Source organism: Mastomys coucha, unplaced genomic scaffold, assembly GCF_008632895.1.
Source record: "Mastomys coucha isolate ucsf_1 unplaced genomic scaffold, UCSF_Mcou_1 pScaffold4, whole genome shotgun sequence".
NCBI classification, from domain to species: Eukaryota; Metazoa; Chordata; class Mammalia; order Rodentia; family Muridae; genus Mastomys; species Mastomys coucha.
Genome location: NW_022196910.1, coordinates 29,359,475 through 29,372,608, shown reverse-complemented (window position 1 = coordinate 29,372,608; position 13,134 = coordinate 29,359,475). Strand labels below are relative to the sequence as shown.

At 33.6% G+C, this 13,134-nt stretch overlaps 1 protein-coding gene across 1 annotated transcript in view; it reads right to left on the bottom strand.

Annotated features, from left to right (window-relative positions):
- Mgat4c (MGAT4 family member C) overlaps positions 1-13,134 on the bottom strand; it is a 713,319-nt gene that overhangs the window by 523,676 nt on the left and 176,509 nt on the right. The window contains exon 2 of the mRNA XM_031348868.1: positions 8,155-8,193. The gene's annotated coding sequence lies outside the window, so the exon portion shown is untranslated. The remainder of the gene's footprint in view (positions 1-8,154; positions 8,194-13,134) is intronic.

Genomic DNA, 13,134 nt, shown 5'->3' with positions numbered 1-13,134 from the left:
AAAATTTGAAGTAGTGAAAAATAATATGCATAGGAGAAGAAACAGCCAGCTATGTTCAAAAGCAACAGAAGCAGGATTACCCACTTAGCCAACATCTTCTATGTTTACAGACACAAGAACATCTTACTGGTATATGTAACACCATAAAAACTACAGAAATTAGTTGTATCTGAAGCAGACATCAACTCGACACTTTAACCATAAAATGAGGAGGGAGTAACCATGAAAGTTAGGAAAAACACTATTCCACTGGATGAAAGTCAAGGCAAAGCCCGAGCAAATGTTCTAAAGTACTGATTGAAGACTGTAATGCTGAAATTGCTTGCAGGTGACTCTCAAGGTTGTGCTTGTTGATCTTTCCTTATAGGAGGAAGGGTTGAACAAGGATGATGAGCCCCATCACCTGAGACTGCGGCCCCCTTTCCTTGGCCAGACTTCCTGACAGCTGTGTGCAATTCTCCACAAAGTACACGTGGGCTAATGGTTTAGGGAGAAATTAGCATACACACACAGACACACACACACACACACAGACACAGACACACACACAGAGACACAGACACACACACACACACAGACACACATACACAGACACACACACACACAGACACACACACACACACAGACACACACACACACAGGGCACAGAAAAGTCTCATTTCAGGCCTCTTCATAACAATCATGAGTCTCCCTTTCAGTTAACTTCCTAGCATGCATGCGTGTGTGTGTGTGTGTGTGTGTGTGTGTCCATGTTCCTAAATATAACCTCTCACCTATCCTCTTTAAGTAAGCCAAATGAATGAGCTCACCAACTTGAACTTTGGGATAATCATACTTTGATCAGTCACTGGTGCCCTGTTTGGGGTATGTGAATGGTTTTTCATGTCTCTTGGAAAACAGTGCATGCAACAAGATCTATAATGAAGATCATCTCTTAGATAATTAATTTTTCTTCTTTCCACATTCCTATAAATAGTGTGTATTTATCTTTAACTATTTTTAAATCTACATTAAAATATATTAGATGAACTGGGCAGTGGTGGCACACACCTTTAATCCCAGCACTTGGAAGGCAGAGGCAGTCGGATTTCTGAGTCAGAGGCCAGCCTCATCTACAGAGTGAGTTCCAGGACAGCCAAAGCTACACAGAGAAACTCTGTTTTGAAAAACCAAAAATAAAATAAAAAAAAAATAGATGAATTTTATATATTTTTCTTCCCACATATATTCCTTATTCAGATTTTTTTTTAAAGTAGAAGAAAACATTTTTTTTTCTCAAAATTCAGGGAGCTGGCAGGTTTTCTGGAAGTAAGAGGTTGACATGTAGGTTACGGAACAGATTAGCTGCAATTAGCTGTATAATGCAGGTCAGATTAAGACTAAATATTCTAATTTTATAGTCTCAAGGTACCTTTTTGAAAAATTGCAAATCATTTCCATTAGGTGCTACGTGATTTAGATACTCTTGATTTTCCTAGCTGGGAATAAGAAGTCCATTTCTGAATATACAGAATTCACGGGTTTGTTTTCAAAAATATTAATTGTGTATTATTTTGTGTGGGGGTACCAGAATTTCAACAAAGGAAAGCAATATTTCTCATTGGAGCATGTTGTGAGTCAGGAGTGTAGCCTATAGGGAATTCCAGCTGAAGTGTCAGAGATCTGGATCCAACTGAGTTGCCCTTCTATCTAAACCTCATGTTCTTAGTTCATGAAGCAGTTGTGTGGATCCATTGCCTGGATTTTGAGTGGCAATGTAAGGCATAGTCTTGCTGACCATCACCTTAGAGATGTTTTCAGAACCTAATGACCTCTGGAACTTCTGTGTATAGTATTTCTCTCAGTCCCAACACAAGTACCCAACTAAATATAAAACTTCCTTCTGAGACAGAGTCTCATATACTCAAGGCTGACATGTGTCTGGCTATGTGGCTAAAAGTGACCTTGAACTTCTGATCTTTTTTTTTTTTTTTTTTCCAATTCCTACCTGCTTACTTGATACACATTTACCACAAAGAACAGTTTATGGTTCTATAGTGTTTAGGATCAGAGGACCTGCTGTATGCTAGGCAAATATTCTACAAAATGAGCAGTGTCCCCAGCTTCACCCACTTCTTGCTCTATAATAGCTGGAGAACCCTTCTTCCTTCAGGTGTGTATAGAAATTCCATAAACTAAACTAATCAGAGTTTATGCCTTTTTTGCAGCGTTCTTGATTATTATCATGGTATGATTTCTGGGCACATTAAATATAATATAGATATGATTTATCAAGGATATATCTGAGAGTGTGTGCAAACCCTGATAGATAAATTGAGGCATTAATAAGGGCACAATTTCCTAAATGTCAGCTAAAATGTGTTTTCAGCAATTGTAGCTCTTAAGAGTTTACATTTCTTAGGCTCTAATAAAGCTGTCTATTCTATTCTTACAACTCTATCATGAATACATTTGCTTCCACTGTTAGACTGAATTAAGGGTTTTTTTGTAGATTTTCTCTCAAAGTCTCTGTTTCTGGGACACCAATTTCTATGCATCTAAACTGCTCATTTTATTTGACATAATTTGGTGCTTTTTTTGTATATAGAGAAAGTCAAATATCACTTATGAATCTTATGGAAATGAAGAATCAGTCAGGTCCTTTGACTACTGGATAAATAGACTCCAGTGCCTGTCATATCTTCCAGAAATTGATGCCACAGAGCAATTCCAGCCACGGACCCCCTGTGGTGAGCACAATCAGAAGCTGGCCATGCATGAGGTACAGTAATAAAATACGAGAGTATATTTTTTTGAAGAATATTCACATCCACGATTTTTCTCAGCTTGACAAAGCATCTGACCCTGCAGTAGAAGCAGTCCTAGCAGTTAGTACAGGACCAGATGTACTGTAGGGGAGAATCCCGGCACTTTTCTTCTGAGGTTCTTTTACAGGTCACATGAAGTCCCATTCTTCCATGTAATCCCTTTCACAAACTCTTACTCTCTTGACACACCGTTTCCTGTAGTACCCCCATAAAATGTAAGATTGTTCTTATATTCATTCTTCAGTAATTGACTATATCCCAAATAACATTTATACACCTTTTATTGGACTCTTGGCAGTAACGGTTCCATATATCCAGTATGGCAGTTGGATTTTGAAAATGCTTTTAAATAAAAATAGTTTGTCATCCTAACTAAAGAATTTCTTTTTACCTTTACTTTGGTTTTTGACAGTAGATAGATTTGTCATTTGTGACTTTATCATCAATTTTAAATAAAATAGTTACTTTTTATATTTTAGAGATCACAGAGATTTATTGTTTCAATTTCAAATAGAGTTCACTTGAATTGTGAAAAGTATAAAAATACTTATGTGAATTTTATGTCTTCAAATGATTTAATAGTTATGTAGATATAACTTATTGCCTAAGTAAATTTTGTTCAAACTAATCTTTAGTCATTATTATAGAATATTCCTTCCTAGATATAATTTCAGTATTGACTATTTGCTAGGTATAGAGAAGATAAATCATGATCTTCAGTTATAGTATTCTGCAATATTCCAATCATGAGTATTGTCTGGCTATAAATGGGCAGGGGTTCTTTAAAGGGGTAAGTTCCAAACGCATTCATTCATTACAATACATCAGACGCTCATGGATTTTACTTCTGAGCATACCTAACCTGGATTATATTAACAGTTGTATCTTATATGTAAGCATTTATTCATGGTAATAAGCAGCTTAGAAGTTATATTAAGAGTAAATATTTATTCTGTATATTCAAGTGTTCTGAGTTACATATGTGTATATATATATGCACACATATATACATATACATATATACATGTGTTATAAGATTTCTGTCTACAAAATTACATAATTTCTTTAGAAATTTTTGAGATGGCTTAATAATAATAAACAACTAATAAAATAATTAAATGATGAAAATAATAATAAAAATATTATGGGCAGAAATTTGATCCTAGCACCCAGACGACCTGCTGGTGCATGTTTAGATTCCAGATTCTACTTGTATGAGAGAGTGTGTAGAAAAACTATATTTACTAGTCACTTAAAACAAATATTCAGAAAAATCCATTGTTGCAAAGGAGTAGATGGTAAGAGATAAAGGCACCAATAACTTCTCCTTGCTTCCAATGTCTGTATAGTGATATGCATCACCTCAAACACAGTTGGTTGTGCATAGATTCACACAAAGACACATGGCCAAATAAATAATGTTAAATAATGTGTATAAGAATATGATAAAACTTTCCCTTAGAAACATCTATGATCAATGTAAAGCTAATTTTAAGCCTTATAGTCTACACTATTGAGGAAATAATTAGGCCAAATTTTTAATCAATGCCTTTTCATCCTGGAACCTTTATTTCTTCAGCCAGATCTCTGAAATTGAAAACCTCCCAGAGCCTCTTACGAGCCTAAAAATCTTCATCATTCCTACTGCCTATTTTCAATTATACTATCTATTCATTTGTTGATGATTAAGCCAATTAAATAGCACACATATTGATTCCTATGACTATTTAATGTTTTTCATGTCACAAATCTCAATAAAATTTTCATTATGAAAGATACTATGGGAGAAGTAATAATAGCTATTCTAAACACTTAGAATTTTTTCAGAAAGATCATATCTTATTTAGCAGCATTAATCATGGTTGGACAGAATAATAAAACCTTGAATCTTCCTTTAGTTATGAATATTGTATTATGCAGTCTTTGTTTTATAGTTAATTTGTTTGGTTGGCTTCATGACCAAAGTAATAAGACTTTATGTGCTATTTATTCATTACTTTGTGAGTTCAATGAATAAACACAGTTTAATTGCATGTAATTTTATAAACTAAACACATATCAATGTAAGTCTCTAATTATATACATATATATATATATGAGAGAGAGATAAACATACACACAGAAAAAGAGAAAGAGGGAAGAATGGAGAGCGGGAGAAAGAGAGATTTATATGTAATCATATATCTTCCTCCTTCCCTTTTCTCCCTCCAGTTTTTCTATATACCCCTTTTTGCTTTTAAAATTTATGAGAGCTCTTTTTAATTAATTTTAATGTTTAAGTATGCATAAAGTCTTCAGGCTCTATAATATTACTTGTATGTGAATTTTTGAGTCTGAGCATTTAGTTTACTTTTAAAAGTGAATACAAATATATAATAAACATACTGTAAATGTAAGCATTTAAAATAAATTTAAGATTGAATACTGCTGCTACACAGGATAGCTTATTCTAAAAAAAGTAAAAGAAAAAGCAAAAACAAAACAAGCAAAAAAGCAAAGAAATCACAGGTGTTCTCTCTCAAGCAGGAATCTTCTGTCCAGCCAGTAGTCATCAGGCATTCTCTAGTTAATGCAACCACAGTACAATTAGCTATGCCAGACACTGGGGTTATTTTGATTGAATAAAGCTAAAAGAGAACCATTGAATTGCTCTTAATGTAGAAATTCTAAAATAACAAAAATTTATCTCAACTTGCAGATAAATTTCAACAGTCTAAGATGTGCTTATAGTTGATAGTGATGTATGAAAAGAGCTTGCCCAGAACTGATTTGGATTGGATTCCTCTAACTTACTGAGGAAGCTCAACAAAGCATTGCAGGGCTCTCTGGACAATCATACCTATGAAGGAATTGCACTGGCATGAGAAAATCATTGTGATACACAAACAATCAGCAAATCCACAAAGAGTGTTCAATGAAAGGAATGAATAATATATAACCTACCTTAAAACATAGAATAATATATAATTTAAGAGCAGTTTTGAGTTGAAAAAATTATTAGTATTTAAGTGAAGGTTAATCTTTGGGTTAAATAATATGTGAATAATAATAAGGAAAAATAGGTTGATTAATTTCTATACTGTCATGCTTTTCTTTTTAGTTGAGTATGTGCACACATGCATGTCTCTGTGTACATGTGCTGGTAACCACAGGCCAAATGCTCTGGATGCTCCTGGGGCTGGAGTTACATATGTTTGTTAGCCAATCATTGTGCATGCTGACAGCTGAAGATGAATCCTCTCTGAGTATTGTATATGATCTTTTCAATATTAAGCCTTTCTTCAGCCTCTACATATGGTCAAGGCTGTTTGAAAATATTTTCCCTGCCTTTAATTAAAAAGTAGGTTTTTAAAATTAGCTTTACTCACTGAATGTATATTGTTAATAAGACTGTATTAGGGTCACAAAAAAAGTGCATTGCTGTGTCTTCACTAGGATTTGAAAATTATGTAGGCTTGTTTGAAGAGTAGTAAAATATGTAGAAAGAAAAAAATATAGTTGGTGATTAAAACCAAGAAAATGAGGATCTGATGCTTGGAAACCCTGAGGATACATACAATAATATAGGAGGCATGAGAAGACAATGGTCCTATCTAGTAGGTAAGAAACTTTGGGAACTTCCCTGCCTCACTATTTCAGTTTCTTGGATGCTCATTTTTAGTATAAATGATTAGGTGTGCATCAATCTACATTGGCTCTCATTCTCATCCATTGAAATCAGAACATTGAATAACACCATAAAGGGAGAGTCATGTTCATATTAGTAAGATTCCTAAATCATCTATTTTGAAACAGTTCTTGTTCAACTATACATGAATGATTCATGGCAGGCTATGCATATTGATGGTTTTAGGGATACAAACTCTTTAGACCTCATTTTTTCTGGTTCTGCTGAAGTTACTACTGTGGTGACAGGGTACTGATAGAGGAATAGAGAGAACTAAATATGCAAGTTATGAGAGATGGAATATTGAGGAAGTCATTCAAAATCACTACACATTTATTCAACATGAGGATTTTGCCTTTATTTCACTTTTTTTCTTACACTATGCTCTTCATATCAGCTTTGAAGTTAAAAATACTTATGTTGCTTGACTTATAATGGAGTTATATTCCATTAAACCCTCCCAGGGTTTAGAAAAACATGATGTGATAATTAATTTAATACAAAAGCTGCACTGCATAGCAGATTCTATAACACCATAAAATGGAAGGGTTTCCTTATTTTCCGTCAAGATGACATGGGCTCTGGTCTGTGTCACATGTGACCGAATACAGAAGGGTAGGTTGGTAATGTGAGGGATGATAAAACTTCAGAATAATCTCTCACTATTCACTAACAATGGTAAACAGATTTGAAGAATAATTCTGAAAAGAATATCAGAAATATCTATATATTTATATGAAAATAATCAATAACAACAGAAAATGACCATTTATCCTTAGGAATTTAAACTGAGAGCCAAAATAATAATCAATAGTAAATAACTGAATCCATAGAATTTAAAAGTAGAATATTAGAACATATAAAACAATGCAGAGCATAGACACCATTTTATGGTGGATATTTGCACTTAATCTACTATTAAACATACATAATCATCTAATTGTCATGAGTATGTATATGCACCCGACACAATGATTCTCTTTGATCATGAGGCATCAAGTGAAATGTCCATGTATACCCAGAACACAAAGAAATTTATTATTTTTTCATTTCTCTTTAAATTTTACAGATGAAGGATAGATTGGTACTGATAGATTGGGGTAGGCAAAATCAAAGTTAATCTCCCCAATGTAATGTGTATTAACAAAACCAGAAGCAAATTTTTTCTTTCATTAAAAATTCATAGCTGGACATGGTGATACATGTATGTAATCCCATCACTCTGAAATCTGGGGAAAAGAGCATGCAAAATATTGGGCTAGTGAGATCCTCTTTTAAAAAAATAATCAATATAAAAATGAAACACATGCTCTACTAGACATTATGATCCTGTTAGGAAAGAGCAAACATGCTTCTTTGCACAGGAGAGAATTTTTGCATTATCATAGTATTCTGTACTTAGAGGAAAGCAGAATTACCATCACTGAGCTGAGCTATTATGAATCCTGCATTTTTCAGTGTCCTGTAGCTTACTGTAAGCAGTAAACTCCAAACTCATAAATAATATACATATGCAATTCTACATATGTAAATTCCTCTGAAGTTAAAAACATGTGTATAATGTAGCACATTTCATAAAATTAGTGTAGTGTGGGTAAAATTAGTGATAAACACATTTAGCATATGTGACATAGCAAACATCAAGTTAAGTTTATAAATACAATCTTTAGCCATACTTACCTTTGGATATTAGCCTAGGATCTGGGAGACATCAGGACTCTGAAAAATTAAAATTTAATTTTACTGATATCACTTATGCATTTCTGTATTTAAGATTAAAATTATAGGCAACATTAAATATACTTATATAAGTATTCTAAGACGTGCATGATTCCAGTCATCTTTATACTCAGTGGGATCCTTGTGAAGAAAATGCTTTGTGGTAATGCCAGCCACCTATTTCCCTACATAATAAGACAGTGAAGAGTCTTCAATGTGCGATAAAGTAAAATCTTCATAATAATTTGTGTCTATCCATTTACCACATTGTTTCTTCAAACCCAAAAATTTTACAAGAATTTCATATATCATAACAGCAACTACAGAAATATTTCTACCATAAGTTTGTGTTTAAACTTAGTATTTTTACAATTCTGTGATGAATCTAGTACAGATTCTCCCTACATTTTATTTCTTTTGACAGCAGTAATATTTCACCCTTATTTAGATATTATTTAGTGATAGTCTAGTTCATTTATTTCTATGTAAATATGGGAAAAATCTACAATTGCCAAATTCTTCCATAATGCTTTGCAATTGTCAAAATCCCCCTCCAAAAAAGAATTCCTGTATGACAGTCCATGTAGTGAGTGTGCCCCACCAGGTTTTATTGTTAGGAATCCATTCATTCATAAAAAGAATACATCATTCTTATTTTAAACTACATATGTATTTTGCTAGTTTTTCTGTCATACAGCCCTCTATGAAATGCAGACTGGTGCTGAATTATCCAACCTTAGCGCTGCTAGTTATCCAAGTGTGAACAACCCATACGTTATGTTTGAAGTAGATTTTATTTAAAACAGGGAAGTAAAACTAACATTGGGTTGACTCTTAATTGTTTTAAGAATCAACTCATTCCTAAAACCCAAAAACAAAAACAAAACAAAACAAAACAAAACAAAAAACCAACTAAAAACCAAACAAACCTAAATAAATAAATAAATAAATGAAAAAGAGTAAAAACAAACAAAATAAGCAGAGCCAACCTATCTAAAAAATTAATAAAACATTTTGCATTTTTATATACATCTTAAATACATATACATCATTTCAAAATATTCTAATAAGTGGATGGTAATTTTTCTGTTTTGTAGTTCTGCACATGATTTTTAAAATATCTTTAATACACATGTTTCCTAGGAGTTCTAGAAAAACATCTTTGGCATAATTAAACACAAATCACTTTTAATCTGTTTGTCTTAGTATCACTCTATACTGTGATAAAGCAGTTATCCTATACTGTATATAGATTGACATGAGTATACAAATAGCATATATGCTTACACAGAATAATCAAGAACATTTTGGAAAGCAGTAGTGACTTACTGAAAAGTGAGATCAAATTTTACTTTTAAAATAGGTTGGCTCACTGATAAACTTTTCTACACACCATCATAGCACACATATATGTTGAAATTATATTTCCTTCTCAGTTTTCTATATTAGGTTGCAGACCCAAGTTATATATTCACACCTCCTTTCAATATTTGCTTGTTTAAAGATGATAGATCATACATATTTCTATTAGATGTATAATTATTGCCTTCAGTCCTTTTTCACAAATGTAACTTGAGAATTGACTCATGTTTGTTCAATAAATTATAAACATAATTTATATGGATGAATATAAATTGAATAATCTCAGAATTCCAGCTTTTATTGGACAAATGTAGATGTTACTAAGATTTCAGTATAAGAAATAACTTCTCAATTTTTCTTCTTGCTTACAATTATGTTAATTTAGTTTGGAAAGATAAAGGCCTTAAGCTATTATTGAGAAACAATACTTTGCATTTAATTTAATAGCGTGCTCAAATAACAATTTAAGTGTTCCAATTTCATAACTTTACTTGGCAATATTAAAATATTAACATTGTAAAAGCACATAATTTTGACACAGCATAATAACCAGAAAATTGGGACTTTTACTAAAAGCCTAAATATTTTGAAATGTCATTAGTGTCTACACAATTGATGTTTATGGTTACTTGTATGGGGTATGAAATGCACATTCTCTAATTGCTTTAAACAATATTGTCAATATTAACACTAGAGATAATTGTATGAGTATTTCATACTATTTATAATATTTTACATAAGTAGCCTAGCTCCCAAATGTAAGGAGAAATTGCATAGTCTTTCTATTATAACAAAACATTTCTCCTTTCTCTTTATGTTTCAGTCTTTCCCGTTTAAGTAATATTAGCTATGTGCTATTAATATTATTTTCTAAAAATTTCATATAAAATTGTACTACTATAAATTACTTTCAATCTTTTTTTCCTTTTATTAGTTCCATGACTTCTGTGACTGTTATCTTGACTAATTTTTAGTCTAAATTTGTTTCTTCTTCAATAGAAAAAAATAATGCATACCTGTCAGGAAGATGGAAAGACCATACCATAGGTAGGCAAATGGAATGGAAATTAGACATTTAACTGTATCAAAAATACCTGTGTTGCCAGACTGGCATTTGGAAACAAATCTGTACTTATTTGACATTTATTGTATAGAGAAATTTCTGGTACTTTAATATGAAGGATAGTTTAAAAATTAATATACTTTATTTTTTAAGCAGTTTACAATTAGTATAGACAGTTTGCATCCCCACCAAGTTATTTAAGGGAGTCTTAATTTTACAATGAAATGTTATCTAGAAATATGACCAATGAAAAAATTCATGAATTGGATGAGTTCATTTGGGAAAAGTCCTTCATGATGAGGCTAATACCTAACAGAAAGTGGTACAAGAAACTCCTTTCTCCGTGTGAAGCACAGAGTGTGAACACCAAGAGCACTTTTAATAAAAGTCACTAGGAATACAGAAGGCATTTCTTCTTGCCTTTATTTATTTTTTATTTTTAGAATTAAAATGTAGTTATATTATTTCCCATTACTTTCTCCCTGTCCTGTATTTTCCATGTATGCCTCTCTCTCTCTCTACATATATATATATATATATATATATATACATATATATATATATACATATATATTTATTACATGCATGGCTTCTATTTTTCAAGTGTTCCCATAATTTTAAGTCATCTGCTTAAGTCTTCCTATTAACCATGTTTTTTTATACCTCAGATATCATCTCAATAATAATACTTTGATATCAAATGTAAAACATTTATGTCTGAGATAGTTTCAACAAAGATTATTGCTCTTCAGAAAAGTTGTTACTGCAAATGGGTAAATTCCTGAGATTATAAATCAATCTTTAATTTAATTTTTATATACATGCTATAGAATTTTCATACTTCTTATCAGCATATGCACTTAATCCCTTGCAACAAGTTTAGATGGAGCCTTCTAACAGCAACTCTGAAATATTTAATAAAAATTACGTGTAACTTTTTTTCAGTAATAATTCTGAAACAATCTGCCAATTTAGGGGTCTACTTCTAGCTAACTATAAGATCAAAGGTATCTGCTAGTTAACATATACAATTTTTGAGAAACCCAAATATTACTGTCCCAAAAATGTAATTTCAAAGCTGTGTGAAAGTTCTATTCAAAACTGTAAGCTCCAGAGGATACTTCATCACAATAGTTGTATGTTATGTTTATTTACTTATCCATTTTCAGATTTGGGAGGTTACTCCTTGATGACAAGGGAAATACTATTACAGATTTTATTTCTGGATATTAACACAGGACCTAATGTAGTAGACAATTATAAAAATATTCCTTACTTAAAACCTCAGTAAGTATCGATGTATATTGACAAAGATATAACTTTGGCTTTGGCATACACACACACACACACACACACACACACAGCACACAGACACACACACAAGGACAGGGAAGGAAACAGGCAACCTCTGGAGGTAGGAGGTAGGGTTGGGGGGCTCTAGAATGTAACAGACACTTGGAAGGTGAGAGACTATCATGATTCAAAGGGAGAGACCTTTGATGAAGTGCTCTACAGTGGGTTGGGGGAACATCAACTGGAGGGATGGGGTTGCCATCCCATAGTCAAAAGCTCTGACCCAGAATTGTTCCTGTCTACAGGAACTGCAGGGACAAAAATGGAGAAGAGCATGAGAGAAAGGAGGTCCAGTGACAGGACCAAATTGGGATCCAGCTCAAAGGGAGGCCTGGGGCATGCCACTGTTTCTGGTGTTGTGGTGTGCTTGCATACAGTAGCCTAGCATGGCTGCCCTTTGAGGGGGCCAATAAGCAGCTGAAAGAGTTGCACATACTAGCACTCAACAAATGGACAGAAGCTTGTGATCACTGTGGCTGAATTGGGGAAATGCCACGCCCACTCCAATGAAGTCTTGTGATGAGCCCAAAAGCTTGGCCATAGACCAGAGGTAAAAGTTTCAAAGGAAGCAAGTCTCTTGGAATTCATTTGTAGCAGCCCCTAACTCAGATATGCCCTTGAGAACTCGTGTGCTAGGTGCCCACCAAGATATGATTTACTAAGAGCTAGACAAAATTGGACATTGCTCTCTGACCTTTACCAATGTTCCAACATCTTAACCAAACACTGGCTTGGAATTTCGTAAAGACTGTTACCCATCCAGAGGAATTGCCTTCGGCATTGTAGGTAGGGCATAGAAGCTTACAGAATGGGAGACTTATCCCAGGGCAAGGTCAAGTAGAATCCTCATTTTTAGTCAGATAAGGCAGCAGAGCGACTCCTAGGAGTTACTAGCCCAGAAGATTAGCATAGTGGGCATTTTACTAAGGATGGGCGGGACCTTGAGCAGAGAGAGTGTGTGTGTGTGTGTGTGTGTGTGTGTGAGAGAGAGAGAGAGAGAGAGAGAGAGAGAGAGAGAGAGAGAGAGGGAGAGAGAGAGAGAGAGTACAGCAGTCAACAGAAGAGCATTCGAGACAGAGATTCGAACTTCGAGCCTCATGTGATCCGCAGCAACCCCCCTTCCTCCCCGCCCAGATTGCTTGGCGGGGGGGTGGGGGGGTGGG